We start from the raw sequence: 23,860 nt of genomic DNA, 5'->3' as shown, positions 1-23,860 counted from the left end.
GCACGTCTGGACTGCCTCTTGAGGTTGGGAGATGTATTCCGGAAAGCGTAGTCACCCTGTGAAGATTCTGGGTGGACAGTAGTCTCATTGGGCTGGAGGACTATTGCGCTACCCACACACATTACCCATCGGGGCTGCTCCGGGATATTGGGAGGTGAAGCTTCAGCAGGAGCCTCCGGGTTAGGATCATCGAAGACCATTAGAAAGGCCACCAGGAAGGCCATTAGGTCCAGGAGGATCGGATCCTGTGTTTCATATAGGGGGTTGATCCATTCCAAGGCATCACCCGCCAGGTAAGACATAATGAATGCCACCTTAACCCGATCGGTGGGAAAACATAGAGGGTAGAACTTGAAGTGTAGCATGCATTGCTCCACAAATGCACGACTTTGTCTTGGATCCCCATAGTAACGTGGCGGATCCGCAGGAACGAGAGCAGATAGATCCATCTGGACGGGTGCGTAATTCGCCTGGAACTCAACTGAGAAAAAAAATAAATTTTATTTATTTATTTTTAATGCATGTATTCGCTGGAAAACTTCTCAGAGAGCGAAGGCCGTGGGGCTCAACGGGAACCATGGCCTGAGCATGCTGTTATGCACACGCCCGGACTGACTGGCGTGTGCGGGTGTTGTGGTTCCACTGGACCATGGACCGGAGAGTGCCCGGAGGGGCGTGACTAAGTATCTGGCCGATCCGACCAAGGTGGCACGACGGCATACGACGCCAGTGCACCAGGGAGAAACCGGGCAGAGGGACCAGGTGCTACTCCAGGTCAAACTCCGGACACGGGGGTTGACCCACACTGGGATTACTGGAACAGGCAGGTTAGGCTGGCACAGACTGGTGGATGTAAGCAAACACGGCAGGTATGCAGATGGGTGGATACAGGCGAGTATGCAGGCAGGGAGGTACTGGCCGAAAGGACGGGCTGGAGCACAGAAAGGTTAAGACCCAGTACAGACTGGGTCACAGAACCGCAGATGCGGTAGACAACCACAGCAGAGAGGGAATGCCCGAAGCGGTGGGCAAGAACAGAGCAGGACGGGGCTGCAGGAGCAGCGAGCACAAGCAGGGCAGGACAGGACTGCCGGAGCAGCGGGCAGAAGCAGGGCAGGACAGGACTGCCGGAGCAGCGGGCAGAAGCAGGGCAGGACAGGACTGCCGGAGCAGCGGGCAGAAGCAGGGCAGGACAGGACTGCCGGAGCAGCGGGCAGAAGCAGGGCAGGACAGGACTGCCGGAGCAGCGGGCAGAAGCAGGGCAGGACAGGACTGCCGGAGCAGTGAGCAAAAGGGTCAGAGCGGAGCAAGGCTGCGGAGCAGTGAGCAAGGAGTCAGAGCAGGCTAGAACCGCCGGAGCGGTGAGCAAAGGAGTCATAGCAGGCTAGAACCGCCGGAGCGGTGAGCAAAGGAGTCAGAGCAGGCTAGAACCGCCGGAGCGGTGAGCAAAGGAGTCAGAGCAGGCTAGAACCGCCGGAGCGGTGAGCAAAGGAGTCAGAGCAGGCTAGAACCGCCGGAGCGGTGAGCAAAGGAGTCAGAGCAGGCTAGAACCGCCGGAGCGGTGAGCAAAGGAGTCAGAGCAGGCTAGAACCGCCGGAGCGGTGAGCAAAGGAGTCAGAGCAGACTAGAACCGCCGGAGCGGTGAGCAAAGGAGTCAGAGCAGACTAGAACCGCCGGAGCGGTGAGCAAAGGAGTCAGAGCAGACTAGAACCGCCGGAGCGGTGAGCAAAGGAGTCAGAGCAGACTAGAACCGCCGGAGCGGTGAGCAAAGGAGTCAGAGCAGACTAGAACCGCCGGAGCGGTGAGCAAAAGGGTCAGAGCGGAGCAAGGCTGCGGAGCAGTGAGCAAGGAGTCAGAGCAGGCTAGAACCGCCGGAGCGGTAAGCAAAGGAGTCAGAGCAGACTAGAACCGCCGGAGCGGTAAGCAAAGGAGTCAGAGCAGACTAGAACCGCCGGAGCGGTGAGCAAAGGAGTCAGAGCAGGCTAGAACCGCCGGAGCGGTGAGCAAAGGAGTCAGAGCAGACTAGAACCGCCGGAGCGGTGAGCAAAGGAGTCAGAGCAGACTAGAACCGCCGGAGCGGTGAGCAAAGGAGTCATAGCAGGCTAGAACCGCCGGAGCAGTGAGCAAAGGAGTCAGAGCAGGCAAGGCTGAGTAGGGGGGACAGGGCTCTGTTCACACGGAACAGACAGGAAGGGAAAGGCAGAGCCAGACACCCACAGGGTACTTGCAGAGAAGTAGCGAGTGGACCACAAACTCACAAACGGGAGTACAGAGACAACAAGCAGGAGTTAGGTACGAGTTCAGACTCTGCAGAAAAAGGAAGGGAACGGACATAGAGGCAAAACAGGTAAAGGATAGGAGAGAGTTCAGACTGGAACTGAGTGTACGGAGGAGACCGACACTGCAGCGGGATACAGGAGCGGGTCTGGGAATACGGCCCCCAGAGAGGCAGGACGAACAGGCAAGGAGCGTGTTCAGACAGGACAGACAAGATACAGGAGCGGGTCTAGGTAATCGGCCCCTAGAAGGCGGGAGGAACAGGCTAGGAGCGTGTTCAGACAGGTCAGACAAGATACAGGAACGGGTCTAGGTAATCGGCCCCTAGAAGGCGGGAGGAACAGGCTAGGAGCGTGTTCAGACAGGCCTGGAAATACAGCCTCCAGGATAGGCAGACAAGAGAACACAGAACGGGACCTGGCACCTTCAGAGTGCAAGCACACACTGAATGAAACACTATGCTCAGGCAGGAATAGATGGGAGCAGCTGAGCTATATACCAGGTGACAGACAGCAATAGGCTGAGGACGCACAAGGGGTGTGACCCACAGCAGGTACAAAAAGCAGGAAGTGATCGGGCGCCACCCTTAAGCAGCAGAAACAGACACAAACAGACAGCATGGAGGGAAGCCAGAGAGACATTCTGGACTGGAGATCAAGTGCGCGCTCTTGCACAGTGGGAGATGGACCACCATGCAAGGACGCCGCCAGGTATGTTACAGTACCCCCCCCCTTACGCCCCCTCTTCTTCAGGCCTGCCAGAATCTTCCGCAGGGAATTCGAGGACCAGTCGTTCACTTCAAGGAGATCACTTCCACTGTCCACAGGAAAAACTGATCTCATCTGGTTAGCTAGGATGCTACCTCCTATCCAGCCATCCTCAGCAACAGACGAAACGGGTGGAGTACCAGGAACAGCACACAAGGAAGTCTCTCTCCACATATTTTCAGGTGGCACCCCAGAGGGTACAGGAGACAACTGGAAGTCCTTCACCGGGTTGGAGGGGGACAGAGACTTGGGGGTAATCTCTGCTTCGAGGTACATCTTGTCAAGCTCACAGGAAGAAATAGACGGGTTATCAGGTACATAATGAGGAAAAGTCACTGTCTCTTTGTTATCTGGTGGTACCCCGGAGAATTCAGGAAACAACTGGAGGTCCTCCGCCGGCTCAGAAGAGTGCAGAGGCTCAGAGAAAACATCTGCTTCAGAGTACACTAGGTCGGACTCACTGGAGGAAGCAGGCGAGGTATCGGGTACCGAGTATAGGAAAGTCTCTGTCCATTCACCACCAGGTGGCACCCCGAAGGGTTCTGGAGACAACTGGAGGTCCTCCACCTGGTCAGAGGGGTGTAGAGACTCAAGGGTAACCTCTGCTTCAGAGTACACAAGGTCGGACTCACTGGACGAAGCAAGCGAGGTATCAGATCCAGGATATAGGAAAGTCTCTGTCCATTCACCACCAGGTGGCACCCCGAAGGGTTCTGGAGACAACTGGAGGTCCTCCGCCTGGTCGGAGGGGTGTAGAGACTCGGGATTAACCTCTGCTTCGGAGTACACTAGGTTGGACTCACTGGACGAAGCGAGCGAGGTATCAGGTACAGAGTAAAGGAGAGTCTCTGTCCTTTCGCTACCAGGTAGCACCCCGAAGGGTTCTGGAGACAACTGGAGGTCCTCCGCCTGGTCGGAGGGGTGTAGAGACTCGGGGGTAACTACCACTTTGGGGTACCGATTGTCAGGCTCACAGGACGAAGCGGACAAAGTATCGAGTACCGAGTGTAGAGAAGTCTCTCTCTATTTGTCATCGAGTGGTATCCCGGAGGATTCAGGAGGCAACAGGGGGTCCTCCGCCAGGTAGTAGAGGTGCACAGACTCAGAGGTAACCACAGCTTTGGAGCATCCTTGGACATGCACACCGGTTAAAGTGGGTGAAGCATCTGATGCCGGGTGCAGGAAGTTCTCCTGTGTGGAGTCTGGATGGGCAGAAGTCTCTTCGGGCAGGAGAACCGGAGCACTACCCATGCACATTACCCGTTGGGGCTTCTCCGGGATACAGGGAGATGAAGCTTCAGTAGGGACTTCAAGGTTGGGGTGAGGAGGTCTCAGGGAGGACAGACCCTGGCGTGACGGCTTGCCTCTACGTCTAGCACGTCTGGACTGCCTCTTGAGGTTGGGAGATGTATTCCGGAAAGCGTAGTCACCCTGTGAAGATTCTGGGTGGACAGTAGTCTCATTGGGCTGGAGGACTATTGCGCTACCCACACACATTACCCATCGGGGCTGCTCCGGGATATTGGGAGGTGAAGCTTCAGCAGGAGCCTCCGGGTTAGGATCATCGAAGACCATTAGAAAGGCCACCAGGAAGGCCATTAGGTCCAGGAGGATCGGATCCTGTGTTTCATATAGGGGGTTGATCCATTCCAAGGCATCACCCGCCAGGTAAGACATAATGAATGCCACCTTAACCCGATCGGTGGGAAAACATAGAGGGTAGAACTTGAAGTGTAGCATGCATTGCTCCACAAATGCACGACTTTGTCTTGGATCCCCATAGTAACGTGGCGGATCCGCAGGAACGAGAGCAGATAGATCCATCTGGACGGGTGCGTAATTCGCCTGGAACTCAACTGAGAAAAAAAATAAATTTTATTTATTTATTTTTAATGCATGTATTCGCTGGAAAACTTCTCAGAGAGCGAAGGCCGTGGGGCTCAACGGGAACCATGGCCTGAGCATGTTGTTATGCACACGCCCGGACTGACTGGCGTGTGCGGGTGTTGTGGTTCCACTGGACCATGGACCGGAGAGTGCCCGGAGGGGCGTGACTAAGTATCTGGCCGATCCGACCAAGGTGGCACGACGGCATACGACGCCAGTGCACCAGGGAGAAACCGGGCAGAGGGACCAGGTGCTACTCCAGGTCAAACTCCGGACACGGGGGTTGACCCACACTGGGATTACTGGAACAGGCAGGTTAAGCTGGCACAGACTGGTGGATGTAAGCAAACACGGCAGGTATGCAGATGGGTGGATACAGGCGAGTATGCAGGCAGGGAGGTACTGGCCGAAAGGACGGGCTGGAGCACAGAAAGGTTAAGACCCAGTACAGACTGGGTCACAGAACCGCAGATGCGGTAGACAACCACAGCAGAGAGGGAATGCCCGAAGCGGTGGGCAAGAACAGAGCAGGACGGGGCTGCAGGAGCAGCGAGCACAAGCAGGGCAGGACAGGACTGCCGGAGCAGCGGGCAGAAGCAGGGCAGGACAGGACTGCCGGAGCAGCGGGCAGAAGCAGGGCAGGACAGGACTGCCGGAGCAGCGGGCAGAAGCAGGGCAGGACAGGACTGCCGGAGCAGCGGGCAGAAGCAGGGCAGGACAGGACTGCCGGAGCAGCGGGCAGAAGCAGGGCAGGACAGGACTGCCGGAGCAGTGAGCAAAAGGGTCAGAGCGGAGCAAGGCTGCCGGAGCAGTGAGCAAAAGGGTCAGAGCGGAGCAAGGCTGCGGAGCAGTGAGCAAGGAGTCAGAGCAGGCTAGAACCGCCGGAGCGGTGAGCAAAGGAGTCATAGCAGGCTAGAACCGCCGGAGCGGTGAGCAAAGGAGTCAGAGCAGGCTAGAACCGCCGGAGCGGTGAGCAAAGGAGTCAGAGCAGGCTAGAACCGCCGGAGCGGTGAGCAAAGGAGTCAGAGCAGGCTAGAACCGCCGGAGCGGTGAGCAAAGGAGTCAGAGCAGGCTAGAACCGCCGGAGCGGTGAGCAAAGGAGTCAGAGCAGACTAGAACCGCCGGAGCGGTGAGCAAAGGAGTCAGAGCAGACTAGAACCGCCGGAGCGGTGAGCAAAGGAGTCAGAGCAGACTAGAACCGCCGGAGCGGTGAGCAAAGGAGTCAGAGCAGACTAGAACCGCCGGAGCGGTGAGCAAAGGAGTCAGAGCAGACTAGAACCGCCGGAGCGGTGAGCAAAAGGGTCAGAGCGGAGCAAGGCTGCGGAGCAGTGAGCAAGGAGTCAGAGCAGGCTAGAACCGCCGGAGCGGTAAGCAAAGGAGTCAGAGCAGACTAGAACCGCCGGAGCGGTAAGCAAAGGAGTCAGAGCAGACTAGAACCGCCGGAGCGGTGAGCAAAGGAGTCAGAGCAGGCTAGAACCGCCGGAGCGGTGAGCAAAGGAGTCAGAGCAGACTAGAACCGCCGGAGCGGTGAGCAAAGGAGTCAGAGCAGACTAGAACCGCCGGAGCGGTGAGCAAAGGAGTCATAGCAGGCTAGAACCGCCGGAGCAGTGAGCAAAGGAGTCAGAGCAGGCAAGGCTGAGTAGGGGGGACAGGGCTCTGTTCACACGGAACAGACAGGAAGGGAAAGGCAGAGCCAGACACCCACAGGGTACTTGCAGAGAAGTAGCGAGTGGACCACAAACTCACAAACGGGAGTACAGAGACAACAAGCAGGAGTTAGGTACGAGTTCAGACTCTGCAGAAAAAGGAAGGGAACGGACATAGAGGCAAAACAGGTAAAGGATAGGAGAGAGTTCAGACTGGAACTGAGTGTACGGAGGAGACCGACACTGCAGCGGGATACAGGAGCGGGTCTGGGAATACGGCCCCCAGAGAGGCAGGACGAACAGGCAAGGAGCGTGTTCAGACAGGACAGACAAGATACAGGAGCGGGTCTAGGTAATCGGCCCCTAGAAGGCGGGAGGAACAGGCTAGGAGCGTGTTCAGACAGGTCAGACAAGATACAGGAACGGGTCTAGGTAATCGGCCCCTAGAAGGCGGGAGGAACAGGCTAGGAGCGTGTTCAGACAGGCCTGGAAATACAGCCTCCAGGATAGGCAGACAAGAGAACACAGAACGGGACCTGGCACCTTCAGAGTGCAAGCACACACTGAATGAAACACTATGCTCAGGCAGGAATAGATGGGAGCAGCTGAGCTATATACCAGGTGACAGACAGCAATAGGCTGAGGACGCACAAGGGGTGTGACCCACAGCAGGTACAAAAAGCAGGAAGTGATCGGGCGCCACCCTTAAGCAGCAGAAACAGACACAAACAGACAGCATGGAGGGAAGCCAGAGAGACATTCTGGACTGGAGATCAAGTGCGCGCTCTTGCACAGTGGGAGATGGACCACCATGCAAGGACGCCGCCAGGTATGTTACAGTACCCCCCCCCCTTACGCCCCCTCTTCTTCAGGCCTGCCAGAATCTTCCGCAGGGAATTCGAGGACCAGTCGTTCACTTCAAGGAGATCACTTCCACTGTCCACAGGAAAAACTGATCTCATCTGGTTAGCTAGGATGCTACCTCCTATCCAGCCATCCTCAGCAACAGACGAAACGGGTGGAGTACCAGGAACAGCACACAAGGAAGTCTCTCTCCACATATTTTCAGGTGGCACCCCAGAGGGTACAGGAGACAACTGGAAGTCCTTCACCGGGTTGGAGGGGGACAGAGACTTGGGGGTAATCTCTGCTTCGAGGTACATCTTGTCAAGCTCACAGGAAGAAATAGACGGGTTATCAGGTACATAATGAGGAAAAGTCACTGTCTCTTTGTTATCTGGTGGTACCCCGGAGAATTCAGGAAACAACTGGAGGTCCTCCGCCGGCTCAGAAGAGTGCAGAGGCTCAGAGAAAACATCTGCTTCAGAGTACACTAGGTCGGACTCACTGGAGGAAGCAGGCGAGGTATCGGGTACCGAGTATAGGAAAGTCTCTGTCCATTCACCACCAGGTGGCACCCCGAAGGGTTCTGGAGACAACTGGAGGTCCTCCACCTGGTCAGAGGGGTGTAGAGACTCAAGGGTAACCTCTGCTTCAGAGTACACAAGGTCGGACTCACTGGACGAAGCAAGCGAGGTATCAGATCCAGGATATAGGAAAGTCTCTGTCCATTCACCACCAGGTGGCACCCCGAAGGGTTCTGGAGACAACTGGAGGTCCTCCGCCTGGTCGGAGGGGTGTAGAGACTCGGGATTAACCTCTGCTTCGGAGTACACTAGGTTGGACTCACTGGACGAAGCGAGCGAGGTATCAGGTACAGAGTAAAGGAGAGTCTCTGTCCTTTCGCTACCAGGTAGCACCCCGAAGGGTTCTGGAGACAACTGGAGGTCCTCCGCCTGGTCGGAGGGGTGTAGAGACTCGGGGGTAACTACCACTTTGGGGTACCGATTGTCAGGCTCACAGGACGAAGCGGACAAAGTATCGAGTACCGAGTGTAGAGAAGTCTCTCTCCATTTGTCATCGAGTGGTATCCCGGAGGATTCAGGAGGCAACAGGGGGTCCTCCGCCAGGTAGTAGAGGTGCACAGACTCAGAGGTAACCACAGCTTTGGAGCATCCTTGGACATGCACACCGGTTAAAGTGGGTGAAGCATCTGATGCCGGGTGCAGGAAGTTCTCCTGTGTGGAGTCTGGATGGGCAGAAGTCTCTTCGGGCAGGAGAACCGGAGCACTACCCATGCACATTACCCGTTGGGGCTTCTCCGGGATACAGGGAGATGAAGCTTCAGTAGGGACTTCAAGGTTGGGGTGAGGAGGTCTCAGGGAGGACAGACCCTGGCGTGACGGCTTGCCTCTACGTCTAGCACGTCTGGACTGCCTCTTGAGGTTGGGAGATGTATTCCGGAAAGCGTAGTCACCCTGTGAAGATTCTGGGTGGACAGTAGTCTCATTGGGCTGGAGGACTATTGCGCTACCCACACACATTACCCATCGGGGCTGCTCCGGGATATTGGGAGGTGAAGCTTCAGCAGGAGCCTCCGGGTTAGGATCATCGAAGACCATTAGAAAGGCCACCAGGAAGGCCATTAGGTCCAGGAGGATCGGATCCTGTGTTTCATATAGGGGGTTGATCCATTCCAAGGCATCACCCGCCAGGTAAGACATAATGAATGCCACCTTAACCCGATCGGTGGGAAAACATAGAGGGTAGAACTTGAAGTGTAGCATGCATTGCTCCACAAATGCACGACTTTGTCTTGGATCCCCATAGTAACGTGGCGGATCCGCAGGAACGAGAGCAGATAGATCCATCTGGACGGGTGCGTAATTCGCCTGGAACTCAACTGAGAAAAAAAATAAATTTTATTTATTTATTTTTAATGCATGTATTCGCTGGAAAACTTCTCAGAGAGCGAAGGCCGTGGGGCTCAACGGGAACCATGGCCTGAGCATGCTGTTATGCACACGCCCGGACTGACTGGTGTGTGCGGGTGTTGTGGTTCCACTGGACCATGGACCGGAGAGTGCCCGGAGGGGCGTGACTAAGTATCTGGCCGATCCGACCAAGGTGGCACGACGGCATACGACGCCAGTGCACCAGGGAGAAACCGGGCAGAGGGACCAGGTGCTACTCCAGGTCAAACTCCGGACACGGGGGTTGACCCACACTGGGATTACTGGAACAGGCAGGTTAGGCTGGCACAGACTGGTGGATGTAAGCAAACACGGCAGGTATGCAGATGGGTGGATACAGGCGAGTATGCAGGCAGGGAGGTACTGGCCGAAAGGACGGGCTGGAGCACAGAAAGGTTAAGACCCAGTACAGACTGGGTCACAGAACCGCAGATGCGGTAGACAACCACAGCAGAGAGGGAATGCCCGAAGCGGTGGGCAAGAACAGAGCAGGACGGGGCTGCAGGAGCAGCGAGCACAAGCAGGGCAGGACAGGACTGCCGGAGCAGCGGGCAGAAGCAGGGCAGGACAGGACTGCCGGAGCAGCGGGCAGAAGCAGGGCAGGACAGGACTGCCGGAGCAGCGGGCAGAAGCAGGGCAGGACAGGACTGCCGGAGCAGCGGGCAGAAGCAGGGCAGGACAGGACTGCCGGAGCAGCGGGCAGAAGCAGGGCAGGACAGGACTGCCGGAGCAGTGAGCAAAAGGGTCAGAGCGGAGCAAGGCTGCCGGAGCAGTGAGCAAAAGGGTCAGAGCGGAGCAAGGCTGCGGAGCAGTGAGCAAGGAGTCAGAGCAGGCTAGAACCGCCGGAGCGGTGAGCAAAGGAGTCATAGCAGGCTAGAACCGCCGGAGCGGTGAGCAAAGGAGTCAGAGCAGGCTAGAACCGCCGGAGCGGTGAGCAAAGGAGTCAGAGCAGGCTAGAACCGCCGGAGCGGTGAGCAAAGGAGTCAGAGCAGGCTAGAACCGCCGGAGCGGTGAGCAAAGGAGTCAGAGCAGGCTAGAACCGCCGGAGCGGTGAGCAAAGGAGTCAGAGCAGGCTAGAACCGCCGGAGCGGTGAGCAAAGGAGTCAGAGCAGACTAGAACCGCCGGAGCGGTGAGCAAAGGAGTCAGAGCAGACTAGAACCGCCGGAGCGGTGAGCAAAGGAGTCAGAGCAGACTAGAACCGCCGGAGCGGTGAGCAAAGGAGTCAGAGCAGACTAGAACCGCCGGAGCGGTGAGCAAAGGAGTCAGAGCAGACTAGAACCGCCGGAGCGGTGAGCAAAAGGGTCAGAGCGGAGCAAGGCTGCGGAGCAGTGAGCAAGGAGTCAGAGCAGGCTAGAACCGCCGGAGCGGTAAGCAAAGGAGTCAGAGCAGACTAGAACCGCCGGAGCGGTAAGCAAAGGAGTCAGAGCAGACTAGAACCGCCGGAGCGGTGAGCAAAGGAGTCAGAGCAGGCTAGAACCGCCGGAGCGGTGAGCAAAGGAGTCAGAGCAGACTAGAACCGCCGGAGCGGTGAGCAAAGGAGTCAGAGCAGACTAGAACCGCCGGAGCGGTGAGCAAAGGAGACATAGCAGGCTAGAACCGCCGGAGCAGTGAGCAAAGGAGTCAGAGCAGGCAAGGCTGAGTAGGGGGGACAGGGCTCTGTCCACACGGAACAGACAGGAAGGGAAAGGCAGAGCCAGACACCCACAGGGTACTTGCAGAGAAGTAGCGAGTGGACCACAAACTCACAAACGGGAGTACAGAGACAACAAGCAGGAGTTAGGTACGAGTTCAGACTCTGCAGAAAAAGGAAGGGAACGGACATAGAGGCAAAACAGGTAAAGGATAGGAGAGAGTTCAGACTGGAACTGAGTGTACGGAGGAGACCGACACTGCAGCGGGATACAGGAGCGGGTCTGGGAATACGGCCCCCAGAGAGGCAGGACGAACAGGCAAGGAGCGTGTTCAGACAGGACAGACAAGATACAGGAGCGGGTCTAGGTAATCGGCCCCTAGAAGGCGGGAGGAACAGGCTAGGAGCGTGTTCAGACAGGTCAGACAAGATACAGGAACGGGTCTAGGTAATCGGCCCCTAGAAGGCGGGAGGAACAGGCTAGGAGCGTGTTCAGACAGGCCTGGAAATACAGCCTCCAGGATAGGCAGACAAGAGAACACAGAACGGGACCTGGCACCTTCAGAGTGCAAGCACACACTGAATGAAACACTATGCTCAGGCAGGAATAGATGGGAGCAGCTGAGCTATATACCAGGTGACAGACAGCAATAGGCTGAGGACGCACAAGGGGTGTGACCCACAGCAGGTACAAAAAGCAGGAAGTGATCGGGCGCCACCCTTAAGCAGCAGAAACAGACACAAACAGACAGCATGGAGGGAAGCCAGAGAGACATTCTGGACTGGAGATCAAGTGCGCGCTCTTGCACAGTGGGAGATGGACCACCATGCAAGGACGCCGCCAGGTATGTTACACCCAGCAGCAGAAGCCGACCGGCAGGGGATTTCAGGTCCTCAGGCCCAGAAACCCGAAGGCACGGTCACACGCGTGGGACCAGCACCGCCATCGTGGAGCGGAAGCCATTAGAAGGCCCCGAGTCACCGGCCATACGGGTGAGCATCACACGGTACACTCAGGGACGTGGGCTACTTATATCCGCTTCTAGCAAGGTAGCCAGAAGAGTACAGTCAGTTTGGGAGGCCTACAACTCCGCCTGGCCAGGGGAGATCCCATCTGCTCAAGGACTGACCAGGCCCCGTTCACTAGCAAGTACTCCGGGAGGGTCTATCGTTGTTACCAGTAAAGACCCTGAATTACACCGCACCGTCTCTGAGTGGTTCCTGCTACCCCCATCATCCACATCTGCTGCCCTGAGGCCATACCCCTCCCGTTGGGGGTTATACCATCTACGCTGCACCATCCATCCACCGGCCTCAGCGGACTGTCCTGCAGCGGCAGCTCCATAGCTGCATTCAACGGGTGGCGTAGTCGTCCTGCATCTACCGCTGTTACATCGCCGCTCAGTTTGACTCCCTGGGCACGGACCGGGTCACCGCCACGAGACTACAACCCTCAAGAGATCCGGCTCCGGGTAAGCTCCCGCGTGCGCAACGCAGCGCGACACAGGCCCAGGGGCGCGTCATTAGCTCCTGGGCAGCTGTCTGATTGGGTTAGTTACACAAGATTCTTTGAAGAAGAAGACGTTACTTCTGCTGGCCCTCATTAGGCGGTCGCCCTCTAAAACCATCCCCTGGGCAGCTGCTGAAAGCCTGGCCCCTTCACAGCGCGAGATGCTTTTAACGCCATCATTTGCATACGGCCGGCTGCGGGGTCAATAAGCACTCCTAGCCGTGGCAAGGAGCTCGGTGTGAGGCCTGGTAGAGGCGGCAGGGTTGCGTCCTTATCTTAGAGGTCTTGGGGGGCTTGGGATGCTTGGGACTTCCAGCCTCTACTTTACGTAAGGTCGGTGTCCAGCAAGGCGCCACTCAATGCTAGCCGAGCTGGGCAAGATGGCAAAACGTCATCAAAATTGTCTACAATACCTGGTGTTCTCAGGAGGTGTCCCAACCAAGTATTTCCGAACCCATCTCTGCTTTGCTTCCGAGATCGGACGTATCCAAGGTGGTATGGCCAGTAGACGCTGATTGGCCCATCGCCCGGCCAGCCTTCCTCAGGCTCGCGTGGGGACGAGAACTCTGGCCGTTCTGGGGCGGTCTCCGAAGGACCGATGCATAGGCTGTGCCGTCCCTATAGGTGTTGTTTGTTGAGCAATGAAACACCTGCCGCATCAGATGTGTTTAAAAATGGCTCGGCGCAGGGTCTCCTGCAGGCTAAACCGTTCATCGCGGGGATGTGACAGAAAGAGCAAGCTGGACCCGCAACTAGGGGTGGAGCGAAACGCCCAGGAGTGAATGAAGGAAGAGGGTGAGATGGTTGCGAGTGAATTTGAGCTGCTCTTCGGGGGGGTCGTGTGGCCTGCAAAGGTGTTTTGCTTGGGTTGTGCTGTAAACTGGCCTCCAGGTTACCGGTGGTTGCCTCCAGGTCAGCGGTGGTTGCCTCCAGTCATGCGAGAGTCGCTGGTCCTGGTGAAAAGAAGCCTAGTATTAAAAGTAAATAAGCAACAATGCTGGAGGCCCACGGTGATGAGAAGGATGCTGGTATTTTGCAAGGATTAAATAGCGCAAGAGAGAAAGCAAATGAAAAGAAGAAAGGAGCATGTGTGCGCTTGTGAAAAAAGGAATGGAAAAAAGGCATAGAGGAGAGTGACCCCTGCTGGTGGAAGTAAGAAAAAGCAAAAGCCTACAGCACCTGGTATTCCCAGGCGGTCTCCCATCCAAGTACTAACCAGGCCCAACCCTGCTTATAATCCGAGATCAGATGTGTTTAGGGTGCTGTGGCCATAGGCAGAGACAGGCCTCTTACTTGCTGCTTTTCTACTTTGACGTCCGGTTGCCAGCTGCCCTTTCCAGTGCTTAGTAAGACAAGGTGCTTTTGTGCTTTCCTTTCTCTTCACTTTTTTGCTGGCTCCTTAAAAAGGTCTTGTAGACAGAACGCCCCGCTCAGAGCCGCTGAGCTCACTGATCGGCTGCCGCGCTGTCGACGGAACATCAGCGTCGCGGCCAATGCCACAGGCCGGGAGCAGCGGCGAGACTCACCGGGAGACCTGGGTAGGGTGAGTAGAGCGCGGTTAGTTGCTTTCTAATAGCCTGCAGCCGGGGATTAACTTTTAATGAAAGGGAGCAACCCTTTTGACTGTCTGCAGCGCGCCGTACCTAGGAAGCGCACACTCACACACTGCGAGCATGTACAAGTTGCTCGCACGAGACCACATTCCCTATTTGCACCTGCAGCTTTTCCGCCACCATGCGTCAGACTCTCCTGCCTGTCTTATTATTATTTCAGGGCCTTAGCAGGAACCACCCCCTCAATTCCCTCCCGCTCCTTCCTAGCACTGAGGTTAGCTCCTGGGCAGCTGTCTGATTGGGTTAGTTACACAAGATTCTTTGAAGAAGAAGACGTTACTTCTGCTGGCCCTCGTTAGGCGGTCGCCCTCTAAAACCATCCCCTGGGCAGCTGCTGAAAGCCTGGCCCCTTCACAGCGCGAGATGCTTTTAACGCCATCATTTGCATACGGCCGGCTGCGGGGTCAATAAGCACTCCTAGCCGTGGCAAGGAGCTCGGTGTGAGGCCTGGTAGAGGTGGCAGGGTTGCGTCCTTATCTTAGAGGTCTTGGGGGGCTTGGGATGCTTGGGACTTCCAGCCTCTACTTTACGTAAGGTCGGTGTCCAGCAAGGCGCCACTCAATGCTAGCCGAGCTGGGCAAGATGGCAAAACGTCATCAAAATTGTCTACAATACCTGGTGTTCTCAGGAGGTGTCCCAACCAAGTCTTTCCGAACCCATCTCTGCTTTGCTTCCGAGATCGGACGTATCCAAGGTGGTATGGCCAGTAGACGCTGCTTGGCCCATCGCCCGGCCAGCCTTCCTCAGGCTCGCGTGGGGACGAGAACTCTGGCTGTTCTGGGGCGGTCTCCGAAGGACCGATGCATAGGCTGTGCCGTCCCTATAGGTGTTGTTTGTTGAGCAATGAAACACCTGCCGCATCAGATGTGTTTAAAAATGGCTCGGCGCAGGGTCTCCTGCAGGCTAAACCGTTCATCGCGGGGATGTGACAGAAAGAGCAAGCTGGACCCGCAACTAGGGGTGGAGCGAAACGCCCAGGAGTGAATGAAGGAAGAGGGTGAGATGGTTGCGAGTGAATTTGAGCTGCTCTTCGGGGGGGTCGTGTGGCCTGCAAAGGTGTTTTGCTTGGGTTGTGCTGTAAACTGGCCTCCAGGTTACCGGTGGTTGCCTCCAGGTCAGCGGTGGTTGCCTCCAGTCATGCGGGAGTCGCTGGTCCTGGTGAAAAGAAGCCTAGTATTAAAAGTAAATAAGCAACAATGCTGGAGGCCCACGGTGATGAGAAGGATGCTGGTATTTTGCAAGGATTAAATAGCGCAAGAGAGAAAGCAAATGAAAAGAAGAAAGGAGCATGTGTGCGCTTGTGAAAAAAGGAATGGAAAAAAGGCATAGAGGAGAGTGACCCCTGCTGGTGGAAGTAAGAAAAAGCAAAAGCCTACAGCACCTGGTATTCCCAGGCGGTCTCCCATCCAAGTACTAACCAGGCCCAACCCTGCTTATAATCCGAGATCAGATGTGTTCAGGGTGCTGTGGCCATAGGCAGAGACAGGCCTCTCACTTGCTGCTTTTCTACTTTGACGTCCGGTTGCCGGCTGCCCTTTCCAGTGCTTAGTAAGACAAGGTGCTTTTGTGCTTTCCTTTCTCTTCACTTTTTTGCTGGCTCCTTAAAAAGGTCTTGTAGACAGAACGCCCCGCTCAGAGCCGCTGAGCTCACTGATCGGCTGCCGCGCTGTCGACGGAACGTCAGCGTCGCGGCCAATGCCACAGGCCGGGAGCAGCGGCGAGACTCACCGGGAGACCTGGGTAGGGTGAGTAGAGCGCGGTTAGTTGCTTTCTAATAGCCTGCAGCCGGGGATTAACTTTTAATGAAAGGGAGCAACCCTTTTGACTGTCTGCAGCGCGCCGTACCTAGGAAGCGCACACTCACACACTGCGAGCATGTACAAGTTGCTCGCACGAGACCACATTCCCTATTTGCACCTGCAGCTTTTCCTCCACCATGCGTCAGACTCTCCTGCCTGTCTTATTATTATTTCAGGGCCTTAGCAGGAACCACCCCCTCAATTCCCTCCCGCTCCTTCCTAGCACTGAGGTTAGCTCCTGGGCAGCTGTCTGATTGGGTTAGTTACACAAGATTCTTTGAAGAAGAAGACGTTACTTCTGCTGGCCCTCGTTAGGCGGTCGCCCTCTAAAACCATCCCCTGGGCAGCTGCTGAAAGCCTGGCCCCTTCACAGCGCGAGATGCTTTTAACGCCATCATTTGCATACGGCCGGCTGCGGGGTCAATAAGCACTCCTAGCCGTGGCAAGGAGCTCGGTGTGAGGCCTGGTAGAGGTGGCAGGGTTGCGTCCTTATCTTAGAGGTCTTGGGGGGCTTGGGATGCTTGGGACTTCCAGCCTCTACTTTACGTAAGGTCGGTGTCCAGCAAGGCGCCACTCAATGCTAACCGAGCTGGGCAAGATGGCAAAACGTCATCAAAATTGTCTACAATACCTGGTGTTCTCAGGAGGTGTCCCAACCAAGTATTTCCGAACCCATCTCTGCTTTGCTTCCGAGATCGGACGTATCCAAGGTGGTATGGCCAGTAGACGCTGCTTGGCCCATCGCCCGGCCAGCCTTCCTCAGGCTCGCGTGGGGACGAGAACTCTGGCTGTTCTGGGGCGGTCTCCGAAGGACCGATGCATAGGCTGTGCCGTCCCTATAGGTGTTGTTTGTTGAGCAATGAAACACCTGCCGCATCAGATGTGTTTAAAAATGGCTCGGCGCAGGGTCTCCTGCAGGCTAAACCGTTCATCGCGGGGATGTGACAGAAAGAGCAAGCTGGACCCACAACTTGGGGTGGAGCGAAACGCCCAGGAGTGAATGAAGGAAGAGGGTGAGATGGTTGCGAGTGAATTTGAGCTGCTCTTCGGGGGGGTCGTGTGGCCTGCAAAGGTGTTTTGCTTGGGTTGTGCTGTAAACTGGCCTCCAGGTTACCGGTGGTTGCCTCCAGGTCAGCGGTGGTTGCCTCCAGTCATGCGGGAGTCGCTGGTCCTGGTGAAAAGAAGCCTAGTATTAAAAGTAAATAAGCAACAATGCTGGAGGCCCACGGTGATGAGAAGGATGCTGGTATTTTGCAAGGATTAAATAGCGCAAGAGAGAAAGCAAATGAAAAGAAGAAAGGAGCATGTGTGCGCTTGTGAAAAAAGGAATGGAAAAAAGGCATAGAGGAGAGTGTCCCCTGCTGGTGGAAGTAAGAAAAAGCAAAAGCCTACAGCAACTGGTATTCCCAGGCGGTCTCCCATACAAATACTAACCAGGCCCAACCCTGCTTATCTTCCAAGATCAGACAAGATCAGGCGTGTTCAGGGTGGTGTGGCCGTAGGCAGAGATAGGCCTCTCACTTGCTGCTTTTCCACTTTGACGTCCGGTTGCCGGCTGCCCTTTCCAGTGCTTAGTAAGACAAGGTGCTTTTGTGCTTTCCTTTCTCTTCACTTTTTTGCTGGCTCCTTAAAAAGGTCTTGTAGACAGAACGCCCCGCTCACAGCCGCTGAGCTCACTGATCGGCTGCCGCGCTGTCGACGGAACGTCAGCGCCGCGGCCAATGCCACAGGCCGGGAGCAGCGGCGAGACTCACCGGTAGACCTGGGTAGGGTGAGTAGAGCTCGGTTAGTTGCTTTCTAATAGCCTGCAGCCGGGGATTAACTTTTAATGAAAGGGAGCAACCCTTTTGACTGTCTGCAGCGCGCCGTACCTAGGAAGTGCACACTCACACACAGCGAGCATGCACAAGTTGCTCGCACGAGACCACATTCCCTATTTGCACCTGCAGCTTTTCCGCCACCATGCGTCAGACTCTCCTGCCTGTCTTATTATTATTTCAGGGCCTTAGCAGGAACCACCCCCTCAATTCCCTCCCGCTCCTTCCTAGCACTGAGGTTAGCTCCTGGGCAGCTGTCTGATTGGGTTAGTTACACAAGCTTCTTTGAAGAAGAAGACGTTACTTCTGCTGGCCCTCGTTAGGCGGTCGCCCTCTAAAACCATCCCCTGGGCAGCTGCTGAAAGCCTGGCCCCTTCACAGCGCGAGATGCTTTTAACGCCATCATTTGCATACGGCCGGCTGCGGGGTCAATAAGCACTCCTAGCCGTGGCAAGGAGCTCGGTGTGAGGCCTGGTAGAGGCGGCGGGGTTGCGTCCTTATCTTAGAGGTCTTGGGGGGCTTGGGAGGCTTGGGACTTCCAGCCTCTACTTTACGTAAGGTCGGTGTCCAGCAAGGCGCCACTCAATGCTAGCCGAGCTGGGCAAGATGGCAAAACGTCATCAAAATTGTCTACAATACCTGGTGTTCTCAGGAGGTGTCCCAACCAAGTATTTCCGAACCCATCTCTGCTTTGCTTCCGAGATCGGACGTATCCAAGGTGGTATGGCCAGTAGACGCTGCTTGGCCCATCGCCCGGCCAGCCTTCCTCAGGCTCGCGTGGGGACGAGAACTCTGGCTGTTCTGGGGCGGTCTCCGAAGGACCGATGCATAAGCTGTGCCGTCCCTATAGGTGTTGTTTGTTGAGCAATGAAACACCTGCCGCATCAGATGTGTTTAAAAATGGCTCGGCGCAGGGTCTCTTGCAGGCTAAACCGCTCATCGCGGGGATGTGACAGAAAGAGCAAGCTGGACCCGCAACTAGGGATGGAGCGAAATGCCCAGGAGTGAATGAAGGAAGAGGGTGAGATGGTTGCGAGTGAATTTGAGCTGCTCTTCGGGGGGGGGGGTCGTGTGGCCTGGAAAGGTGTTTTGCTTGGGTTGTGCTGTAAACTGGCCTCCATGTTACCGGTGGTTGCCTCCAGGTCAGCGGTGGTTGCCTCCAGTCAGCCGGGAGTCGCTGGTCCTGGTGAAAAGAAGCCTAGTATTAAAAGTAAATAAGCAACAATGCTGGAGGCCCACGGTGATGAGAAGGATGCTGGTATTTTGCAAGGATTAAATAGCGCAAGAGAGAAAGCAAATGAAAAGAAGAAAGGAGCATGTGTGCGCTTGTGAAAAAAGGAATGGAAAAAAGGCATAGAGGAGAGTGACCCCTGCTTGTGGAAGTAAGAAAAAGCAGAAGCCTACAGCACCTGGTATTCCCAGGCGGTCTCCCATCCAAGTACTAACCAGGCCCGACCCTGCTTAGCTTCCAAGATCAGACGAGATCGGGCGTGTTCAGAGTGATTTGACCGTAGGCAGAGACAGACCTCTCACTTGCTGCTTTTCTACTTTGACGTCCGGTTGCCGGCTGCCCTTTCCAGTGCTTAGTAAGACAAGGTGCTATTGTACTTTCCTTTCTCTTCACTTTTTCGCTGGCTCCTTAAAAAGGTCTTGTAGACAGAACGCCCCGCTCAGAGCCGCTGAGCTCACTGATCGGCTGCCGCGCTGTCGACGGAACGTCAGCGTCGCGGCCAATGCCACAGGCCGGGAGCAGCGGCGAGACTCACCAGTAGACCTGGGTAGGGTGAGTAGAGCGCGGTTAGTTGCTTTCTAATAGCCTGCAGCCGGGGATTAACTTTTAATGAAAGGGAGCAACCCTTTTGACTGTCTGCAGCGCGCCGTACCTAGGAAGCGCACACTCACACACAGCGAGCATGCACAAGTTGCTCGCACGAGACCACATTCCCTATTTGCACCTGCAGCTTTTCCGCCACCATGCGTCAGACTCTCCTGCCTGTCTTATTATTATTTCAGGGCCTTAGCAGGAACCACCCCCTCAATTCCCTCCCGCTCCTTCCTAGCACTGAGGTTAGCTCCTGGGCAGCTGTCTGATTGGGTTAGTTACACAAGCTTCTTTGAAGAAGAAGACGTTACTTCTGCTGGCCCTCGTTAGGCGGTCGCCCTCTAAAACCATCCCCTGGGCAGCTGCTGAAAGCCTGGCCCCTTCACAGCGCGAGATGCTTTTAACGCCATCATTTGCATACGGCCGGCTGAGGGGTCAATAAGCACTCCTAGCCGTGGCAAGGAGCTCGGTGTGAGGCCTGGTAGAGGCGGCGGGGTTGCGTCCTTATCTTAGAGGTCTTGGGGGGCTTGGGAGGCTTGGGACTTCCAGCCTCTACTTTACGTAAGGTCGGTGTCCAGCAAGGCGCCACTCAATGCTAGCCGAGCTGGGCAAGATGGCAAAACGTCATCAAAATTGTCTACAATACCTGGTGTTCTCAGGAGGTGTCCCAACCAAGTATTTCCGAACTCATCTCTGCTTTGCTTCCGAGATCGGACGTATCCAAGGTGGTATGGCCAGTAGACGCTGCTTGGCCCATCGCCCGGCCAGCCTTCCTCAGGCTCGCGTGGGGACGAGAACTCTGGCCGTTCTGGGGCGGTCTCCGAAGGACCGATGCATAGGCTGTGCCGTCCCTATAAGTGTTGTTTGTTGAGCAATGAAACACCTGCCGCATCAGATGTGTTTAAAAATGGCTCGGCGCAGGGTCTCCTGCAGGCTAAACCGTTCATCGCGGGGATGTGACAGAAAGAGCAAGCTGGACCCGCAACTTGGGGTGGAGCGAAACGCCCAGGAGTGAATGAAGGAAGAGGGTGAGATGGTTGCGAGTGAATTTGAGCTGCTCTTCGGGGGGGTCGTGTGGCCTGCAAAGGTGTTTTGCTTGGGTTGTGCTGTAAACTGGCCTCCAGGTTACCGGTGGTTGCCTCCAGGTCAGCGGTGGTTGCCTCCAGTCATGCGGGAGTCGCTGGTCCTGGTGAAAAGAAGCCTAGTATTAAAAGTAAATAAGCAACAATGCTGGAGGCCCACGGTGATGAGAAGGATGCTGGTATTTTGCAAGGATTAAATAGCGCAAGAGAGAAAGCAAATGAAAAGAAGAAAGGAGCATGTGTGCGCTTGTGAAAAAAGGAATGGAAAAAAGGCATAGAGGAGAGTGTCCCCTGCTGGTGGAAGTAAGAAAAAGCAAAAGCCTACAGCAACTGGTATTCCCAGGCGGTCTCCCATACAAATACTAACCAGGCCCAACCCTGCTTATCTTCCAAGATCAGACAAGATCAGGCGTGTTCAGGGTGGTGTGGCCGTAGGCAGAGATAGGCCTCTCACTTGCTGCTTTTCCACTTTGACGTCCGGTTGCCGGCTGCCCTTTCCAGTGCTTAGTAAGACAAGGTGCTTTTGTGCTTTCCTTTCTCTTCACTTTTTTGCTGGCTCCTTAAAAAGGTCTTGTAGACAGAACGCCCCGCTCACAGCCGCTGAGCTCACTGATCGGCTGCCGCGCTGTCGACGGAACGTCAGCGCCGCGGCCAATGCCACAGGCCGGGAGCAGCGGCGAGACTCACCGGTAGACCTGGGTAGGGTGAGTAGAGCTCGGTTAGTTGCTTTCTAATAGCCTGCAGCCGGGGATTAACTTTTAATGAAAGGGAGCAACCCTTTTGACTGTCTGCAGCGCGCCGTACCTAGGAAGTGCACACTCACACACAGCGAGCATGCACAAGTTGCTCGCACGAGACCACATTCCCTATTTGCACCTGCAGCTTTTCCGCCACCATGCGTCAGACTCTCCTGCCTGTCTTATTATTATTTCAGGGCCTTAGCAGGAACCACCCCCTCAATTCCCTCCCGCTCCTTCCTAGCACTGAGGTTAGCTCCTGGGCAGCTGTCTGATTGGGTTAGTTACACAAGCTTCTTTGAAGAAGAAGACGTTACTTCTGCTGGCCCTCGTTAGGCGGTCGCCCTCTAAAACCATCCCCTGGGCAGCTGCTGAAAGCCTGGCCCCTTCACAGCGCGAGATGCTTTTAACGCCATCATTTGCATACGGCCGGCTGCGGGGTCAATAAGCACTCCTAGCCGTGGCAAGGAGCTCGGTGTGAGGCCTGGTAGAGGCGGCGGGGTTGCGTCCTTATCTTAGAGGTCTTGGGGGGCTTGGGAGGCTTGGGACTTCCAGCCTCTACTTTACGTAAGGTCGGTGTCCAGCAAGGCGCCACTCAATGCTAGCCGAGCTGGGCAAGATGGCAAAACGTCATCAAAATTGTCTACAATACCTGGTGTTCTCAGGAGGTGTCCCAACCAAGTATTTCCGAACCCATCTCTGCTTTGCTTCCGAGATCGGACGTATCCAAGGTGGTATGGCCAGTAGACGCTGCTTGGCCCATCGCCCGGCCAGCCTTCCTCAGGCTCGCGTGGGGACGAGAACTCTGGCTGTTCTGGGGCGGTCTCCGAAGGACCGATGCATAAGCTGTGCCGTCCCTATAGGTGTTGTTTGTTGAGCAATGAAACACCTGCCGCATCAGATGTGTTTAAAAATGGCTCGGCGCAGGGTCTCTTGCAGGCTAAACCGCTCATCGCGGGGATGTGACAGAAAGAGCAAGCTGGACCCGCAACTAGGGATGGAGCGAAATGCCCAGGAGTGAATGAAGGAAGAGGGTGAGATGGTTGCGAGTGAATTTGAGCTGCTCTTCGGGGGGGGGGGTCGTGTGGCCTCCAAAGGTGTTTTGCTTGGGTTGTGCTGTAAACTGGCCTCCATGTTACCGGTGGTTGCCTCCAGGTCAGCGGTGGTTGCCTCCAGTCAGCCGGGAGTCGCTGGTCCTGGTGAAAAGAAGCCTAGTATTAAAAGTAAATAAGCAACAATGCTGGAGGCCCACGGTGATGAGAAGGATGCTGGTATTTTGCAAGGATTAAATAGCGCAAGAGAGAAAGCAAATGAAAAGAAGAAAGGAGCATGTGTGCGCTTGTGAAAAAAGGAATGGAAAAAAGGCATAGAGGAGAGTGACCCCTGCTTGTGGAAGTAAGAAAAAGCAGAAGCCTACAGCACCTGGTATTCCCAGGCGGTCTCCCATCCAAGTACTAACCAGGCCCGACCCTGCTTAGCTTCCAAGATCAGACGAGATCGGGCGTGTTCAGGGTGATTTGACCGTAGGCAGAGACAGACCTCTCACTTGCTGCTTTTCTACTTTGACGTCCGGTTGCCGGCTGCCCTTTCCAGTGCTTAGTAAGACAAGGTGCTATTGTACTTTCCTTTCTCTTCACTTTTTCGCTGGCTCCTTAAAAAGGTCTTGTAGACAGAACGCCCCGCTCAGAGCCGCTGAGCTCACTGATCGGCTGCCGCGCTGTCGACGGAACGTCAGCGTCGCGGCCAATGCCACAGGCCGGGAGCAGCGGCGAGACTCACCAGTAGACCTGGGTAGGGTGAGTAGAGCGCGGTTAGTTGCTTTCTAATAGCCTGCAGCCGGGGATTAACTTTTAATGAAAGGGAGCAACCCTTTTGACTGTCTGCAGCGCGCCGTACCTAGGAAGCGCACACTCACACACAGCGAGCATGCACAAGTTGCTCGCACGAGACCACATTCCCTATTTGCACCTGCAGCTTTTCCGCCACCATGCGTCAGACTCTCCTGCCTGTCTTATTATTATTTCAGGGCCTTAGCAGGAACCACCCCCTCAATTCCCTCCCGCTCCTTCCTAGCACTGAGGTTAGCTCCTGGGCAGCTGTCTGATTGGGTTAGTTACACAAGCTTCTTTGAAGAAGAAGACGTTACTTCTGCTGGCCCTCGTTAGGCGGTCGCCCTCTAAAACCATCCCCTGGGCAGCTGCTGAAAGCCTGGCCCCTTCACAGCGCGAGATGCTTTTAACGCCATCATTTGCATACGGCCGGCTGAGGGGTCAATAAGCACTCCTAGCCGTGGCAAGGAGCTCGGTGTGAGGCCTGGTAGAGGCGGCGGGGTTGCGTCCTTATCTTAGAGGTCTTGGGGGGCTTGGGAGGCTTGGGACTTCCAGCCTCTACTTTACGTAAGGTCGGTGTCCAGCAAGGCGCCACTCAATGCTAGCCGAGCTGGGCAAGATGGCAAAACG

At 55.7% G+C, this 23,860-nt stretch overlaps 2 non-coding genes and 4 pseudogenes across 2 annotated transcripts; all 6 read right to left on the bottom strand.

Annotated features, from left to right (window-relative positions):
- Nucleotides 1-13,698: 13,698 nt before the first annotated feature.
- Nucleotides 13,699-13,807, bottom strand: LOC141270305 (5S ribosomal RNA; annotated as a pseudogene).
- Nucleotides 13,808-15,513: 1,706 nt separating this feature from the next.
- On the bottom strand, nt 15,514-15,622 carry LOC141270113 (5S ribosomal RNA; annotated as a pseudogene).
- A 1,706-nt stretch (nt 15,623-17,328) lies between these two features.
- On the bottom strand, nt 17,329-17,447 carry LOC141268023 (5S ribosomal RNA; annotated as a pseudogene).
- Nucleotides 17,448-19,157: 1,710 nt separating this feature from the next.
- LOC141266351 (5S ribosomal RNA) lies at nt 19,158-19,276 on the bottom strand. Its single transcript, XR_012320391.1, has one exon. It is a non-coding gene; the product is annotated as a 5S ribosomal RNA (ribosomal RNA).
- Nucleotides 19,277-20,982: 1,706 nt separating this feature from the next.
- On the bottom strand, nt 20,983-21,101 carry LOC141268022 (5S ribosomal RNA; annotated as a pseudogene).
- Nucleotides 21,102-22,811: 1,710 nt separating this feature from the next.
- LOC141270452 (5S ribosomal RNA) lies at nt 22,812-22,930 on the bottom strand. Its single transcript, XR_012321688.1, has one exon. It is a non-coding gene; the product is annotated as a 5S ribosomal RNA (ribosomal RNA).
- Nucleotides 22,931-23,860: the final 930 nt, after the last annotated feature.

Source organism: Phyllobates terribilis, unplaced genomic scaffold (genome assembly GCF_046119375.1).
Source record: "Phyllobates terribilis strain yellow unplaced genomic scaffold, ASM4611937v1 Scaffold_4__5_contigs__length_816908805, whole genome shotgun sequence".
NCBI lineage: Eukaryota > Metazoa > Chordata > Amphibia > Anura > Dendrobatidae > Phyllobates > Phyllobates terribilis.
The sequence above is the reverse complement of the archived record's forward strand: the minus strand, read 5'-3'. Positions and strand labels throughout refer to the sequence as shown.